Below are 15,538 nucleotides of genomic sequence, written 5' to 3' on the forward strand. Positions count from 1 at the left end.
AAAAGTGAAGTAACATACATGGGCACACATGAAATAAACGCAAAAACCAGGCCTGGGCCCCAGCCCCAAGCCTGCACCTTCTTCCAACCATACTGTGTTCTTGTTGATGGTGACATTCATTCCAGTGTCCCACCTTTTCTCCCTTGAGCGAAATCTCCCCCCAGTTCAAAATCAAGTTGCCTGGCAGCCAAAAATACATGGGTACATTCATCCACTCACTGTGTACGTGTCAGGCACTGTGCTAGGCGTCAGGATACGGCTGAGGAGAGGAGAACACAGTTCAGGAAGGTCAGAGCCGCACAGGCCAGGCCCATGGTGGTGAGAACTACCCTTGCCTTGGGGACACAGACCCCGGAGTTCGAGAAATCCTCAGCCAGGTGACAGGGGAAACCGACGCAAGAAGAAGGAAAGGGGGACAGCACGTAATTTGTTATGAATGAAGCTTAAGGAGCAACAGGGAAGCCAAGAAATGAGGGTGACAGTATTTTGATGGATTATTGTCTGAGCAGCTAACTCTCCTTCCCTTTGCTTTCGCTTCTAGTCCCTCCCTCTTCCCTGGAGGCGATTTGCCATAGCTTGGATTCGCAGATCAGATGGACGTGAGTTCCATTCGTGGCTCTGGGACTCAGTTTCCACCTCTATACAATGGGAATATTGTAATACCGCCCTCACAGGATTATGAGAATTAACAGGAAAAACACGGGGAAAGGTCACTACCCAGTACTTGGTACACAGTAAGCACTTAATACATGCTGGCTTTGTTCTTATCTTGCACTGAATGCTGCACATATCTTTGTAACACATTCCTTAGCCCTTCAGACTATTTAGGGGGTGATTTTTTTAATAGAAAAAAAATCTGAAGGAGTTTGTAGAACATTACCTGAAAGTCGACAACAGGTATACAGAATTGAAGGAATCTTCTAGAAACAACTGATTTGTTCAATCTGGCGGAATTTAAAGGTCTTGGGAGGAAACCACTGGGGTGTGGTCAGCATGACTGACTTCCCAAGTCTGTGCCCAGTAACCTTATGACAGCGGCTTGAAATTGGCCACGAGCAGAGAATCAACACCATAATAATCAGCAAATACCACAACTCTGGGCTTTTTTTTTTTTTTTTTTTAACTTTTTCTCGAAAACTGGCTTATCAGTACCTCACTGGAACTGTAGCACGGGCTTTTCCAAAGTTTTGGAGGTCAGGTTTTTCCAAAATGGTTGACCAGGCTCAACCTGGCGGTCCGACCCCATGTGGATGCGACCTGTGTTTACACTGAGGATATTACAACCCAAGACGTATGTGCCAAACGTGTCTCAGGAGACAGACCAACATCCCTCGGGGCCGCTAAGGGAGGAAGCGATGGGTACACCTACCTCCGTCTTGGGTGGGCACAGAGAAGGCTTCTCAGAAGCAGCGGTATCTACATTAAGTCCTAAAGGACAAGAGGTTAGGACATCCCAGGAGCAGGGAGAACGGCCCAAGTACGTGTTGTGAAAAAGGGGAGAGGCGAGTGGAACCGAGCGTGCTTAGGCAAGCAAAAGTCATTTCGGCACAGAGTATGGGAGGGAAAGTGTGAGCAGGGCCAGACGGGCAGGACTGACTGTGCTGGGGTTTTCTCCTCCGCATCATCAGGAGCCGCTGGAGAGTTCGAACAGGGAGGGGGTATGACCGGAACTGCCTTTGAAAGCTCTCTGGCTGCAGTATAAGGTTCAGAAAATGTTGGTAGAGGAAGTGCCTGGGCAGCTCAGTCGGTTGAGTGCGCGACTCTTGATTTTGGCCCAGGTCGCGATCCCAGGGTCGTGGCATCGAGCCCCGCATCGGGGTCCACGCTGACAGCGTGGAGCCTGTGTGAGAGTCTCTCTCTCCCCCTCTCTCTCCTTCTGCCCCTCCTCCTCCATTCTTTCTCTCTCTCAAAGATAAAAAGAAAATGTCAGGTGGAGGACTGGCCAAGAGAGGCCGTGGAGAACTGCGGGGAGGAAGCGAGGGGAGTGGTCCAGGTGAGGGAGGAGGAGGGCCTCCGGGCACAGGGTAAGGCAGTTCGGGAAGGAAGGAGGGACGCATCTGAGCGCATTTTTGGTGCGGACCCTCATGACCGCAGGTGTGGCTGAAGAATTTTCGGAGAAGGCAGAGAAGAAACGCAAGTAAGGACGGGAACAGGTGTGTGTGACACCCGTGCCCACGGCTGCCTCCTTCACGGCAGCGGAAGGTGGAAACGACCCAAGCATCCATCACCAGAAAAACGGAGACACACAATACTCTGTACGCACGCAACAGAATATCCCTCAGACGTAAAAAGGAAGGAAATTCTGCCATAGGTGACAACACAGAGGAGCCCTGAGGACATTGCGCTGAGTGAAATAAGCCAGTCATAAAAGCACAAATGCTGTGTGATTCCATGGATGCGAGGTGTAGACAGTAGGTAGATTAATAGAGCCAGAAAGTAGCAAGGAGGCTCCCAGGGGCTGGGGGGATGTGGAGTGCGGAGTTAGCATTTAAGGGGGACGGAGCTTCAGCCTGGGGTGATGAGAACATTCCTGGGGATGGATAGGAGCGATGGTCACCCCATGATGTGAATGTGCTTAACGTCGCCAAAGTGCACACATAAAACTGACCAAAATGGTACATTTTATGTTATGTATCTTTTAGCACAATTAAAAAAAAAAAAATCGAGGGGAGCCAAGGATCCAGCCCAGCCTTCGGGCTTGCGGGCTGTAGAAGAGAGCGGTGTTCCTGATGGGCCACAAGCCTCCTGACTACCCCTGCCCCGTCCGTTCAGACACCAGCCATAATGATTCTTTCCAGCAAACTGTCAGCTCGTCTGACGGAATGAACTCCACGGACAGATTGTTTGAGCAGCTGTCAGGACCCAGGGGGGTGGGGGGAGGGGGCAGGGCGCTAGCTGGGGAGGGCCATGAGGAAACTTTCAGAGGTCGTATCTTTCGGAGGTGTTGTATCTTGATAAGGGTCTGAGCCATATAATTATATTTTTACAGCTCACCAAACCTTACCCTAGATCTATTCCCTTCTCTGCACATCAGTTTGACTTCTTGCTCTCGTTAAAGGTGGACGTGCAGGTTCAGAAATTAGAGATGGGATGTACCGATGTCTGCAACTCACTTTGAAAGGAATTTCAAAATGAGATGAATCAACGCAAACGGAAGGATCTGGGAGGAGACAAAAAGGGCAAACCGTTGGCAACCGTGGGATCTAAGTGGTCGGTACCTGGGGCACCTACAATTCTTTCCATTTTTCTGTATGTTTAAAAACTCTCATGTAAAATGTTGAGAGGAACACAATTACAGTTTTTAAAAAATGTGGTGTTTTTTTTTTTTTAATCAGTCGATTCTTATAGCACATTGCACAACCAGACAGGTTGTTAGAACTCTATGGCCATTGAGTAGCACCTAGAATAGTGGATTTTTTTTTCCATTTTATTTGAGAGAGAGAGAGAGAGAGAGAGAGAGAGAGAGAGCATGAGCAGGGGAGAAGGGCAAAAAGAGAGAGAGAAAGACTCTTAAGCAGTCTCCAGCCTTAGCACGGAGCCCCACATGGGGCTTGATCCCATGACCCTGAGATCATGAGCTGAGCTGAAATCAAGAGTTGGGTGTTCAACCGACTGAGCCATCCAGGTGCCCCTAGAATAGTGGTTCTTAAGCGGTGTTCCCTAGAAGTATTTCAGGGACTGCCTCTCCTTTAGGAAAAATAGCCCTTCTTCACTATGTTTTATATGTTGTGAATTCTGTGTAAGATTTTTGTCTTTTTTAAAGTTTTCATTATTTATTTATTTATTTATTTATTTATTTATTTACTTATTTATTTAGTGTATGTATTTTGAGACAGAGAGAGTGTGTGTGTGTGAGCAGGGAAGGGGCAGAGAGGGAGAGAGAGAAAATCCCAAGCAGGCTCTGCACTGTCAGCACAGAGCCCAACGTGGGGCTCGATCCCGTGAGCGGTGAGATCACGATCTGAGCCGAAACCAAGAGTTAGACGCTTAACTGACTGGGCCACCCAGGCGCCCCCATTTTCACTACTTAAAAATGTCAACGCATCTCAATACTAACTCATCCGCGTTTGGGACTGGCCAGCCTTTGCTGTGCAAGCCTGTTCCTTACATTGCTGTACTTGGGCATCCTTGGTCTTCAGGCACTAACCGGCCAGCAACACCCAACCCTATCATCGTAACAACGCTAAACGCCCCTGGTACATTTCCCTCTTGGCCCTCGTCCCACTGACTCACCCCTATCTCTTTGGAGTTAGTGCCAAATCTAAGAAACCAAGGTCCACGGGTCTGCCCTCAAGTGGAGAACATTTTCCCACCATTGCACCTTGCCTGCGACGCTCCTTGAGTGTTAACCATGTTACTTGGAACACTGAGACGCTGGTTTCTACCTTCCGCGTACTCTCCTTGAAAACAAACGTTCACCCTCCCTCTTTGCAGACCTGACCTGGTGCTCTCTCCTTGCAAACGGATGGCTCCAGATGCTTCCCGGATACTCTCGCATCTTGACTTCAGAAAGAGAATGGCCGCCATGACGTTTGTACATCTGGTCTACACGGCAATCCTGCTTAGCGTTATGAACGATTAAGTTGGCTTTCAGGCAGGCATCTAAAAGCAAAAAATGAAGAAAGACCACAGTGTTTAAAATGCAGGATGAAACCCAAGCAGCGTGCCAAATGTTAAGGAACCCCATCGGCTCACTGGGGCGGTGGCCTCGGAAAAGGGCGTCGGTCAGGGGGTGGCTCCATGTACCCCCGACGAACTCCTTCCACATTGTTTTCTTACACAAGTGTGCAAACGGAAAAGGAACGGAAAGCAAGCTGGGACAGATGTCTAATATCATTAAAGCTGGCTTCCAAAAGAATCCAGATCTCAGTTTGGTATATTAATGCTCTATTTATCTTTAAGCACAGATGGATATTTTTATTAGTATTACTTTGTTTATCTGGTTTCAAGAAAGGTTAGTCCAGGGGGCAGATGCCTCTGTTATGAGCACACATTCCTGCCGAGGGAGTCAGAAGACAAGAGGAGGCTTTTCGGCAGAACTTTAATTAGAAAAGCCCAAGTTATAAATGTTGGCAGCTCTCGCCTGGTCTAACGAGTCCAGTTGCAACAACAAGCAGAAAGAAAAATAGAACATTGGCAAGACCCTGATTTCCCACCTCTCCTGCCCACCAGCTGAAGAGAGGTACGACCCAATGCCATTTCGTCCCCAAGTGTGAAACAGACCGTGAAAGGATCCAAATTCTCAGAAAACGGATGTTTTCGTTAAGCAGCCGGTTATCGCTGGAGATAATCAACAGCAACAGGTCTGTTATGAACACATGGACCTTCCAGAAGCTTCGGGCTGAGGCAATTTCTATTATGGATTTCATGGCTTTTATTGGACGGCCTGTGTTCCTGGGCAGGGTGGGGGGAAAGGAGGGAATGCCCAGTGTCTCAGCACAATTATTACCTCTAGTTTGTTTTCCGTTGGAGTTGATTTCTTATTAGACTCTCCTTTTAGGGGATTTAAAATGGGATTATGGATCCATATGCCCAGGAAATTTCTTACCCGATTGGATTAGGAGAGTTCATTCGCCTGATGGTTCTCCCAAGAACCGTTACAAAGGGCTTTGTTTTGTCACCAAGCTTAAATCTTTACTACTCATCTTTTTTATTCCAGTCCTTTTTCTGCCACCCCTCTCTATACAGCTGCTTGTGCAGGCATGCAAAGGCAAAAAAAAAGCAAAGGTTTTAAAGCCAAAAGTCCGGGTGTAAGAGACAGGTCTGCCTTATAGCAATTGAGCATGAACATACCACTGACTGCTCTCCGGCACAATTTTCCTGCCTCCAAATTGGGAATCATCGTCTCCCACCCACCTTTTAAAGCTGCTTTGGAGATATGATTCCATCACAATCCTGCGCCAGCCCCCCCCCCCCCCCAAAAAAAAAATCACTCTGCCTCTTGGATCTCATGCTGTTCTTTTTCCTTTATTTTTTAAAAAAAAATTTTAATGTTTATTTATTTTTGGGAGAGAGAGAGAGAGAGAGAGAGAGGAGAGGGCAGAGAGAGGGAGACACAGAATCCGACGCAGGCTCCAGGCTCCGAGCTGTCAGCACAGAGCCCGACGCGGGGCCCGAACCCATGAACCACGATGAGATCATGACCTGAGCCGAAGTCAGATGCTTTTAGACTGAGCCACCCAGGCGCCCTGCTGCTCTCCCTTTCCAACTGCTCGTGCTCGACTTTGCTTAGATTCCTCTCTTCCCCCACAGGCTGTGTCCAGCCCCTCTCTCCTTATTTTCATCTTGTCCGGCTCCCAATCTCCGTACCCACGTGTGCTGTTACTGCAGAGGCCCCCTCACGAACCTGCCCGCCTTGGTTTCTCCTGTTCACCTGACGCTCACTGATCCAGGTAGGTCTACCTGATCCAGAAAGACGCTCCTGTTCTCCATGGCCATTCCATGGCTCTGTTTGAAACGTCATCTCTATTTGGCAGGTGTTGCTGTGTATACAGCAGGACGCAGACTCAGCCAGCTGGTCAAGGACCTCTGGTATCCAGTCTGACCACCTCCCCCGCCCCCCGCTTTCACCAGAACCTCCCCAAACTTCCCCTTCCTAGCCAATCTGAACCCTCGCCCTTCCCTGCGTATTGCTAGTAACATCCATCCACCTTTTGCTCGTTCCTGCAGCCCCTGGAGGAGCTTCGAGCTTCTTCCTGGAGCACCGTTTCTAGTCTCCTCCTGTACGCGCTCCCATCGCTCACGGCTGAGTTCGAGTCCAACCTCCTACTTCAACTCTGTGGACACAGCCCTCCTCTTTACCGCAATTCCTGTTCTTCATCATCTGTACCTCTCTTGTTCCACTTACGGTCACCTCCCCTACCATCAGGTTGTTTGCTCCATGCCTGTTGGTATGACAACGTCCTTGAGGGCAAGTACTGGGTCTGATTGGCTTGTCAGGAAGCCCCACAGTGACAAGCACAGAGCGGACTGTCTGTAAGGCCACCTTTGAGTCAAGAGTGCCGTTTGGAGCCTGAGCTGGTGCAGTGACACCAGCATGTTTGGACACGTCTGGCCTTCCCAGGGCCAAGGTGCACAGACGCCGGAAGAGCCCTCTGGGAAATCGCCCATCCTGGGGGAGAAAAGGCGAGCAGAGAAGCTTGGCCCCCTCACAAAGCCTTAGTCATGGTGGCCGGGGCTTGGGTTTCAAGTGGGCCATAATGTCTGCCTTTTCAGCTTTGTCTCCTCGCCCAAGACCTGTTTACTGAAAAAAATAAAAAAATAAAAAAATCGAGAAGGCTTTTCTGGAAGGCACATAGAGCAATTTAAAGGTCTCTGTTGGGGCGCCTGGGTGGCTCAGTTGTCGGCTCAGGTCACAATCTCACAGTTCGTGGGTTTGAGCCCCAAGTCAGGCTCTGTGCTGACAGCTCGGAGCCTGGAGCCTGCTTTGGATTCTGCGTCTTCTTCTCTTCTCTCTCTGCCCCTTCCCTGCTCGCACTCTGTCTCTCTCTTTCTCTTTCAAAAATAAACATTAAAAAAATGTAAAAAAAAAAAATTTGTTTTTTTAAAGCCTCTGTTAAAACACTGGAAGTGGAGGAATTACTACCCTGACTCCACAGAAGGAAAAATGCCTTTGGTACTGGAGGGCCCCCGAGGACACGGGGCCATTGCTTTGGGGCCTTAAAAACGCAGCTCGTCAGAACCGAACCCCAATGGGGCCAGCAGAAAAGACATCATCAGAATCATCGTGATCATGCAGATGATGCAAAGAACTAACCATCTACCTCCAAAGACCCCCGGAAGTACTCGGGGGAGGGCCAGGAATTGCAGAGGCGAAAGAGCCTGGCAAATCACAGGTACGGCTGAGAGCAAGAGAACAGTGCAGATCACATGTGGCCAGAATGAGCAGGTGACAGAGTTCAAGGTGATGTACACGAAAGAACCAAAGAACCGTTCGAAGCACACACGATGGGGATGTCAGGACGGACTGGGTCTGCAGGTTTCTCCTGGCTACACGAACACAGTCTCACAGTCTCGTCACTCTAGAATTAACCTGTCTCCTGACACCTCTTCTCCCCTCTTCCACTGGATTTTTTTTTCATCTTTCCCTCCCCTACGTGTTACATCTATTTGCATCATCCCTGTGAGGCTGCTATAAATGAATCCGTTGAGCCATGGCAACTCATGTGACCAGTCCCAAGAACCTTTTGTTTGTCATTGCAAACACCCGCTATCAGATATGAACAATGAAGGTGGGGGGTGGGGGGCGCGGGGGACCCATGATGTATGTGCCTGGAGTTTGGGAACCGGCTGAAAAGGTAGTGGGGAGAGGAAGGAGCCTGGAAAGATAGACTTTCCTGCATAACCGTTCCTCATTTCTCATGCCTGATGATTATTAATTACATTTGTGCATTGATACAATTTGCCGGTTTTCTGAGGAGGCGAATTGAGCTTAGTCATTTTGGCATTTTTAAACGTAAATGAAAAATCACCCAGTGCTCCGAGCCAGGAGCGAGAAAGATAAATAACACCAGGAAGCTGGTCGTTGCCCGTCTGTCATAAAATTTCATTAGTTTTGACAGCTTGTACAACATAAGCAATGAATGAATGCTAACTACACTTCCTTGTCTGTCCGCTCCCAGAAGTCACCGGCGCTGCACGGACCAGAGGGGTACCACCTGCCAGGGGGACCCCGCGAGGAAGGACACAGGGGCCTCCGTGAGCCCCACGAGGGCCCCAGGACACCCTCCTTGGGTAGTAGGCTCCTAACCTCCCTGTCCACGTGGGATGACTCTCGAGTAGGACTCCTTCGTTAACAAATACTTCTCGATGCTTCCATGGGCCAGGCGCAGCTCTGAGTGCGTGCAGGTAAATGCATCCACGGTGAGAAGTGCCAGGGGGGAGGCACGTCAGGGAAAGCAGAGAGGAGGTCCCTGCCCTTGGCTGCCTGAGGGATGCCAGCAAGTTGTCTGACCACGGAAGCCATGTGGGCATTCAGGCCCCCCCCCAAACGGTGACGGCCCGGGAGTCCTGAGTCTCTTGGGGTGACTGACATAGAGGCACTTCCTCTTCCTGTTCCCTTTCTTCCTTCCCTAAACAATTCAGCCATAAAGCCGTTGGGTGGGGCAGAATAAAAGTCAGCATCTCTGCAGGAAGGAAAAGGAAACACGGTGGCCCAAGGGTATCAGAGTCCAAGAAGGGTGACAGGAGTGTCCCTGCAAAGTGATGGCCTGGCTGGGGGGGGGGGGGTCTCTGAGCCTGATGGTGGGTGTTAGGGACCCAGCAGGACGAGGAGGACATATATGTATGCCAGCAGCCAGCGTGGGGACTCAGGGTCAAAGCTGGAAGAGGGTGTCCCCGTAGAAGGGCAGCCAGGGAAGGGGAGTCAGCCACAGCAGGGTGAGGAGAGCATCCGCTGGTAGGGCAGTTTGGCATGGGGACTCAAAGCCCCAACGAGGCAAGGAGAAAACTGCCACAAAGGGGTGTCAGAGCTCCAGCGGGGTGAGGAGGGCATCCACAGGGACGCTCGGCGGAAGGGGGAAACGGTCACATACAAAAGCATTGGTCCAATGAGCAAACAAATTAAGTTAATGGGAGCCTGCCTTCTAACTGCCAGAGAAAGGAGGTACACATATGGGGAAAGGGAGAAGGCGAGAAAAAACCCTGTGCTGTTGGATTGGAATTGGAGAGATCAGAGTAGACATGTCATTTCCAATCCATAGAGATAGACACTGAAATAAATACAAATGAATATACACACTCCCTTGCTGTGCCGTTGAGAGCCTGGGAACAAGAACACCCAGTAAATGCAACTGTCTTTCTCATGGGTGTGGTGGAGCTGGTAATATAAAAGCTTAGAGAAGCCTGGGATATCTTTACCACCATAAAGGGAGAGCCTGCCTGGGAGTAAAACAGAGGAGAAGGAGAGCAAAGAGGGATCCTGATAACATTCGAAGCCCTGGATCCAGCCATGCCTGAAACTTATCTTGTAACTGAACACAATTCTTTCTTTTTCCTTTCTTTTCCTCCCTTTTCTTTCTTTTTCTTTCTTTCTTTCTTTCTTTCTTTCTTTCTTTCTCTTCCTTCCTTTCTTCTTTCTCCTTCCTTCCTTTTTCTTCTTCCTTTCTTTCATTTTTCTTCCTTCCTTTCTTCCTTCTTCCTTCCTTCCTTTTTTCTTTCTTTTTTCTTTCCTTTCTTTTCCCTTCCCACCTCCCTTCCTTCCTTCCCTTCCTTCCTTCCTTCTTCCCTTCCTTCCTTCCTTCCTTCCTCCCTTCCTTCCTTCCTTCCCTTCCTTCCTTCCTTCCCTTCCTTCCTTCCTTCCTTCCTTCCTTCCTTCCTTCTTTCCTTCCTTCCTTCTTCCCTTCCTTCCTTCCTTCCTTCCTTCCTTCCTGTAGGGTTAGTTGAATTGTTGGCACTTGAAGTGAAAAACTTTTATTAATACTCTCAAAAAATTCCTGATGATTGGTCTCCATTGAATCACAACCTCAGATATTCCAGGCATCCTACTTTTTAAAAGGCATTCGTATATCCATGTTGTCATTTATTTAACAAACATTGATTGGGTGCCTCCTAAATGCCAGACACAATTCTGGTTTCTTAGGATACACCAGTGAAGGAAAACTGACAAGAATCTCTGACCTGTGGGATTGACATTCTCATGGAGCCAGACGGAAAATAAACAACAGACAATAACTCAATAAATAGATGAGTATAAATGCTGTGGTGTGGGGGGCGGGGAGGAGAAAGAAACGGTAGAGCATGGTAAGGGGGAGATGGACATTCCAGCACAGAAAGTGGGATTTGCAGTTTTAAATCGAATAGGCAGGGTAGAACACAGTGAGAAGGTTACACCTGAGCAAAACCTGGAAAATGAGGGGGTTAGAACATATTGGGGATGGAGGGGAAACTGCCAGGGCAAAGGTCCTGAGGCAGAACTGGGTCTGGTGTGTTCAAGGAACAGACAGGAGTCACTGTGGCCAGAGTGGCTTCAGGAGAGAGTGATTGGGGTCATAAAGGGAAACACTGGGGGACCAGGTAAGACCTTAAAGGTGTTTCAAACAGTCAGCTTTGACTCTAAGTGAAAGGAGTCATAAAATCATATCATATTAAGCAGAAAATTAGGTGGTCTTAGGTATCAAAGGATCACTCCGGTTGTTAACCTAAGAGTGAAGGGGTTTAGGGTGAGGAGGGTAAGAGCAGAGAGAACAGGTAGAAGGAACCCCGGGGAGAGAGGCTGGTGGTTCAGGCCAAAGTAATTCCAGGGAAGAGGGGAGTCGAAAATAATTCTAGGGTTTGGGGGCGCCTGGGTGGCTCAGTCGGATAAGCATCAACTCTTGATTTCGGCTCCGGTCATGATCTCACGGTTCGTGAGTTCAAAACCGCATCTGGCTGACAGTACAAAGTCTGCTTGGGATTCTGTCTCTGTCTCTGTCTCTGTCTCTGTCTCTCTCTCTCCGCCCCTCCCCTGCTTGCTCTCTGGCTCTCTCTCAAAATAAATAAAAATAAACTTTAAAAATATAATTCCAGGGTTTTGTGCTTGAGCAGCTATAATGAGGAGCTAAATGGGAAATGCCACAGGAGGAGAGATTTACGGGCAGAAGATCAGGAGATCAGTTCTGGACAAGCTGGGCTGGAAAAGTCTCTTAGACATCTGAGCACAGGTGCTGGGTAGCCATTACATAGAAGAAGCTAGAGTTCCAGAGATGAATTAGGACCATTTTAACGTCTGCAAACTTTTACAAAATTAGTTTATATTTAACAGTGCATTGGAGGATCAGTTTCTAAGTGCAATGCCATAAAGATCTGGCCAGAAGATCGTAAAACCTTCGCTCGGGATTTCCAGTTCTGTTGTCTTTACCGTGCCTTTCTCTATGCCGGGGGGGTTCTGAGTGTGGTCTGGCCACCCCTGGGGGAACCTGAGATCCTTTCAAGGTAGATGAGAATTATTTTCATAATAATAGCAAGGCATTATTCACCTTTTTCCATTCCCGTTCATTCCTGAGCTCACAGTGGAGGTCTCCAGAGACTACGTCATGTGATTTGAAATTGAATGCAGGGGTAGGTAGATATGAGCACATTGCTGTCTTCTGTGAAGCTGTGATATTATGATATAATAAGAAATGTTTATTCGGGGGGAGTTGCCTGGATGGCTCAGGGGGTTATGCATCTGACTCTTGAGTTCGACTCAGGTCATGATCTCACAGTTCGTGAGTTCAAGCCCTGCGTCGGGCTCTGTACTGACAGCACGGAGCCTGTTTGGGATTCTCTCTCTCTCCCTCTCTCTCTGCCCCTCCCCACGTGTCTCCCGTCTTAAAATAAATAAATAAACTTAAAAAAAGAAAGAAAGAAAGAAAGAAAGAAAGAAAGAAAGAAAGAAAGAAAGAAATATATATTTGGTCTTTGTCCCTGGTTCCTGGCATAGGGTATTTTAAAACCCTGAGAGATAGGAGTGAAAGGAGCCTCCGACATATTCATGAAGAGCCCTTTTCAACCTTATCTGTGTTTGTGCTGATAAGGTGGCTCTTGGTGTCCCCAGAGTTTCAGGATGGGGGCTGGTAGGAGAGGGGTCAACCGCATGATGACAGGGAAGGGAGCGGGGCTGGAAAGTGAGCTCATCACCAACACACAATGTTTTAATTAACCGTGGCTGCTTAACGAAATCTCTGTAAAAACCCCTGAACTACAAGGTTTGGAGAACTTCCGAGTTGGAGCTGCTGGGGGGGGGGGGGGGTGGTGGTGAGCTCACAGAGGGCAAGGGAGTTCGGTGCACCTGTCCCTGTGCCTCTCCCCAGGTGTCTCCTCCATTTGGTCATTCATTTGTATCCTTTATGATTAACCAATAAACCCTGGCACTGTCTTTCCCGGAGTTCTGGGAGCCATTCTACCAAATGATCAGACCTGAGGAGGGGGTCATGGGAACCAATTGACAGCCAATCAGTCAGAAGTGAGAGAGGCCCATGGTCTGTGGCCGGCATCTGAAGCACCAGACTGACGACAGACTGACCTGTGTCTCTGGAGGTCAGAGGTGTGGTCCACTAGGGTGACAGGATCCTCCTTAGAAGCTCCATGGGCAGGCACTTGCGGTCTAGGAGGCGGGCCCCGTTCATCCAGACCGGGCCTGTCACCTAGAGAGAGACTCTTCTTCACTCTTGGCTGTTTGTGGTGAGGTCATCTGGACCTCCCGTGTTCACCACCCCACCCCCAGCATTTTCCCCACACCACTGTGGGCTTGTTGCCATAAAAGCATTGTCTTGCTTCCTCTCCAGAACTTTCCACGTATACAGTGATCATTTTGTAAATTATCACGCATATCCAACACACATGCGCACACACGCGCACACACACACACACACACACACACACACACACACAGGCTGGATATAGAGGAGATCCAGACCTAAAATAGAAAAACTTAAGAAAAACAGAAATGCTGACTTTGACCTTGAATGTCAGGATGAGCCCTATGAAATAATATAACATATAAAAACTTGTCTCTGCCCCTGGTTCCTGGCACAGAGCTCCGAAAACCCTTGTAATTCCCTGGGTGATAAGGGTGTCTTCTGTTCCAATGAGGGGACTCTCGGTGGGTTCCGGGATGGCTTTGGGATGGGGCTGGGTGCCAGAAAGACCAAGCCAGGATTAACAGCTTCGAACTGTCGGCCCCATCTTCCAGCCCTGGGCAAGGGGAGAAGGGCTGGAGATTGAGTTAATGATCCATGATGTGCCTGCATAATAAAAACTCCGTCAAAATCCTGAAAGTACGGGGTCTGGAAATGCCAGGTGGGTAAACGCATCTACACGCAATTAGAATTCTTTCCTTTGTGGTACTTCTGGATCTTGCCCTATGTATCCCTTCATCTGGCTGTTTATTCCCACCCTTTGTAATAGCCTATATTAAAAAAAAAAAATTAAACATATTTCCCTGAGTTCTGTGAGCCCTCCCCGCAAATTATCAAATACAAAGAGGTGGTTGTGGGAAGTCCTATTTATAGCTGGTCAGTCAGAGGTACAGGTGGTAACCCAAGACTTAACGGCTGGTGTCTGAAATGGGGCGGGGGCAAGTCCTGTGGGACTGAGCCCTTAACTTGTGGGATCTAATGCTGAGTCCCGGTGGATAGTGTCTGAACTGAAATTCGGTGCATTATGGGACATCCAGCTGGTGCTGCAGAGAATCGAGGGACGCATGGGTTTTCCAGAGGCACTTGAGTAAGTGAGTAATAGAGAAACATAGGGTGTGTTCTTCCCAGACTAGCCCATTGGGCGTGTGTGTGTGTGTGTGTGTGTGTGTGTGTGTGTATTTCCCCCAGTTCTGTTCTCTGAGAACTTGCAACATTTTTACGGGAGAAGCAAAGTGTAAGCAGCGCCCAGGCGTTGATTTCTAAAACCCATTATTCACTAACAGAAATCAGGGTTCCTTGGAGAACTGGTCGTGAGCCTACAAAATGTCACTGTGTCAGAAGGCAAAGAAGGGTTCTGCCCCGTGGGGTTGTGCAAAAAGTTCACAGGAACTGCTTGGAGATGCTCCCACTGCCCCTATTAAGAGCATCGTTGCACCCGAGTAAACAAAAACCCACGATGCTATACTGTTAATAATAGAGAAGAAAAGAAAAATTGTTTTTGGCTTAGATAATAAAAAATATGATGAAGGGGCGCCTGGGTGGCTCAGTCGGTTGAGCGTCCGACTTCGGCTCAGGTCATGATCTTGCGGTCCATGAATTCGAGTCCCACGTTGGGCTGTGTGCTGACAGCTCGGAGCCTGGAGCCTGTTTCTGATTCTGTTATCGCCCTCTCTCTCTGACCCTCCCCCATTCATGCTCTGTTTCTCTCTGTCTCAAAAATAAACAAACGTCAAAAAAAAATTTTTAAATATGATAAAGAAACCACAAAACAACGAATGTTGCACAAATCTGGATAGTGGGAAAGGAGGCGGGGTGGGGGGCGGTGACGAGTGGTTAACACAATTCATTCTATCTACATGTGTGATGGAAGTTTCTATGGGTATCTTACTTTTTTTAAGAAACAAACAAAAAACGAAAGGAAGTAATGACTTGAATCTGCTACAAGGTAAATGTAAAAATCCACCCCCCCAAAAAGGCTACAAAGATGAAAAATCAAAATCAGTTACCTATAGTTGATGGCATTACAAATGATTTTAAATTCTCTTCCTTATGCCTTTCCCCCCTAATTTTCTACAATAAATTACTCTAGTAACATGAAGAAAACAAAGCTATATGTAACCTACTGACACATAGAATGTGCACAATGCTAGCCGAACCTACATAGAGTAGGCACAAGGTGGTACGTATCACTCTTTTTTTAAAAATTTGTTTATGTTTTATTTATTTTTGAGAGCAAGAGAGACAGAGCACGAGCAGGGGAGGGGCAGAGAGAGAGAGAGGGAGACACGATCTGAAACTCTCACTCTTTTATGATTTAATTATATGTATTTCTATTTTTTTCTTACATCTATCTTTCCTCCCTTCTCTCTTTCATTTTCAAAGACATATTGTAGAGTCAAAAAAAACTTAATTACTGATGGCTAGATTGGGCACAACTCTGA

General features: G+C 48.1%; 1 long non-coding RNA gene across 7 annotated transcripts in view; it reads right to left on the reverse strand.

Moving 5' to 3' along the window:
• Positions 1–15,538, reverse strand: part of LOC132688293 (uncharacterized) — a 228,654-nt gene that overhangs the window by 165,475 nt on the left and 47,641 nt on the right. For all 7 annotated transcript variants that reach the window (XR_013552092.2, XR_014136051.1, XR_013552090.2 and 4 more), the window contains 2 exons: positions 12,983–13,103; positions 4,442–4,602 (listed from right to left, as the gene is read on the reverse strand). This is a non-coding gene — a long non-coding RNA (uncharacterized LOC132688293). The remainder of the gene's footprint in view (positions 1–4,441; positions 4,603–12,982; positions 13,104–15,538) is intronic.

This window comes from Panthera onca, chromosome E1 (genome assembly GCF_046562875.1).
Source record: "Panthera onca isolate mPanOnc1 chromosome E1, mPanOnc1 haplotype 2, whole genome shotgun sequence".
Taxonomy (NCBI): Eukaryota; Metazoa; Chordata; class Mammalia; order Carnivora; family Felidae; genus Panthera; species Panthera onca.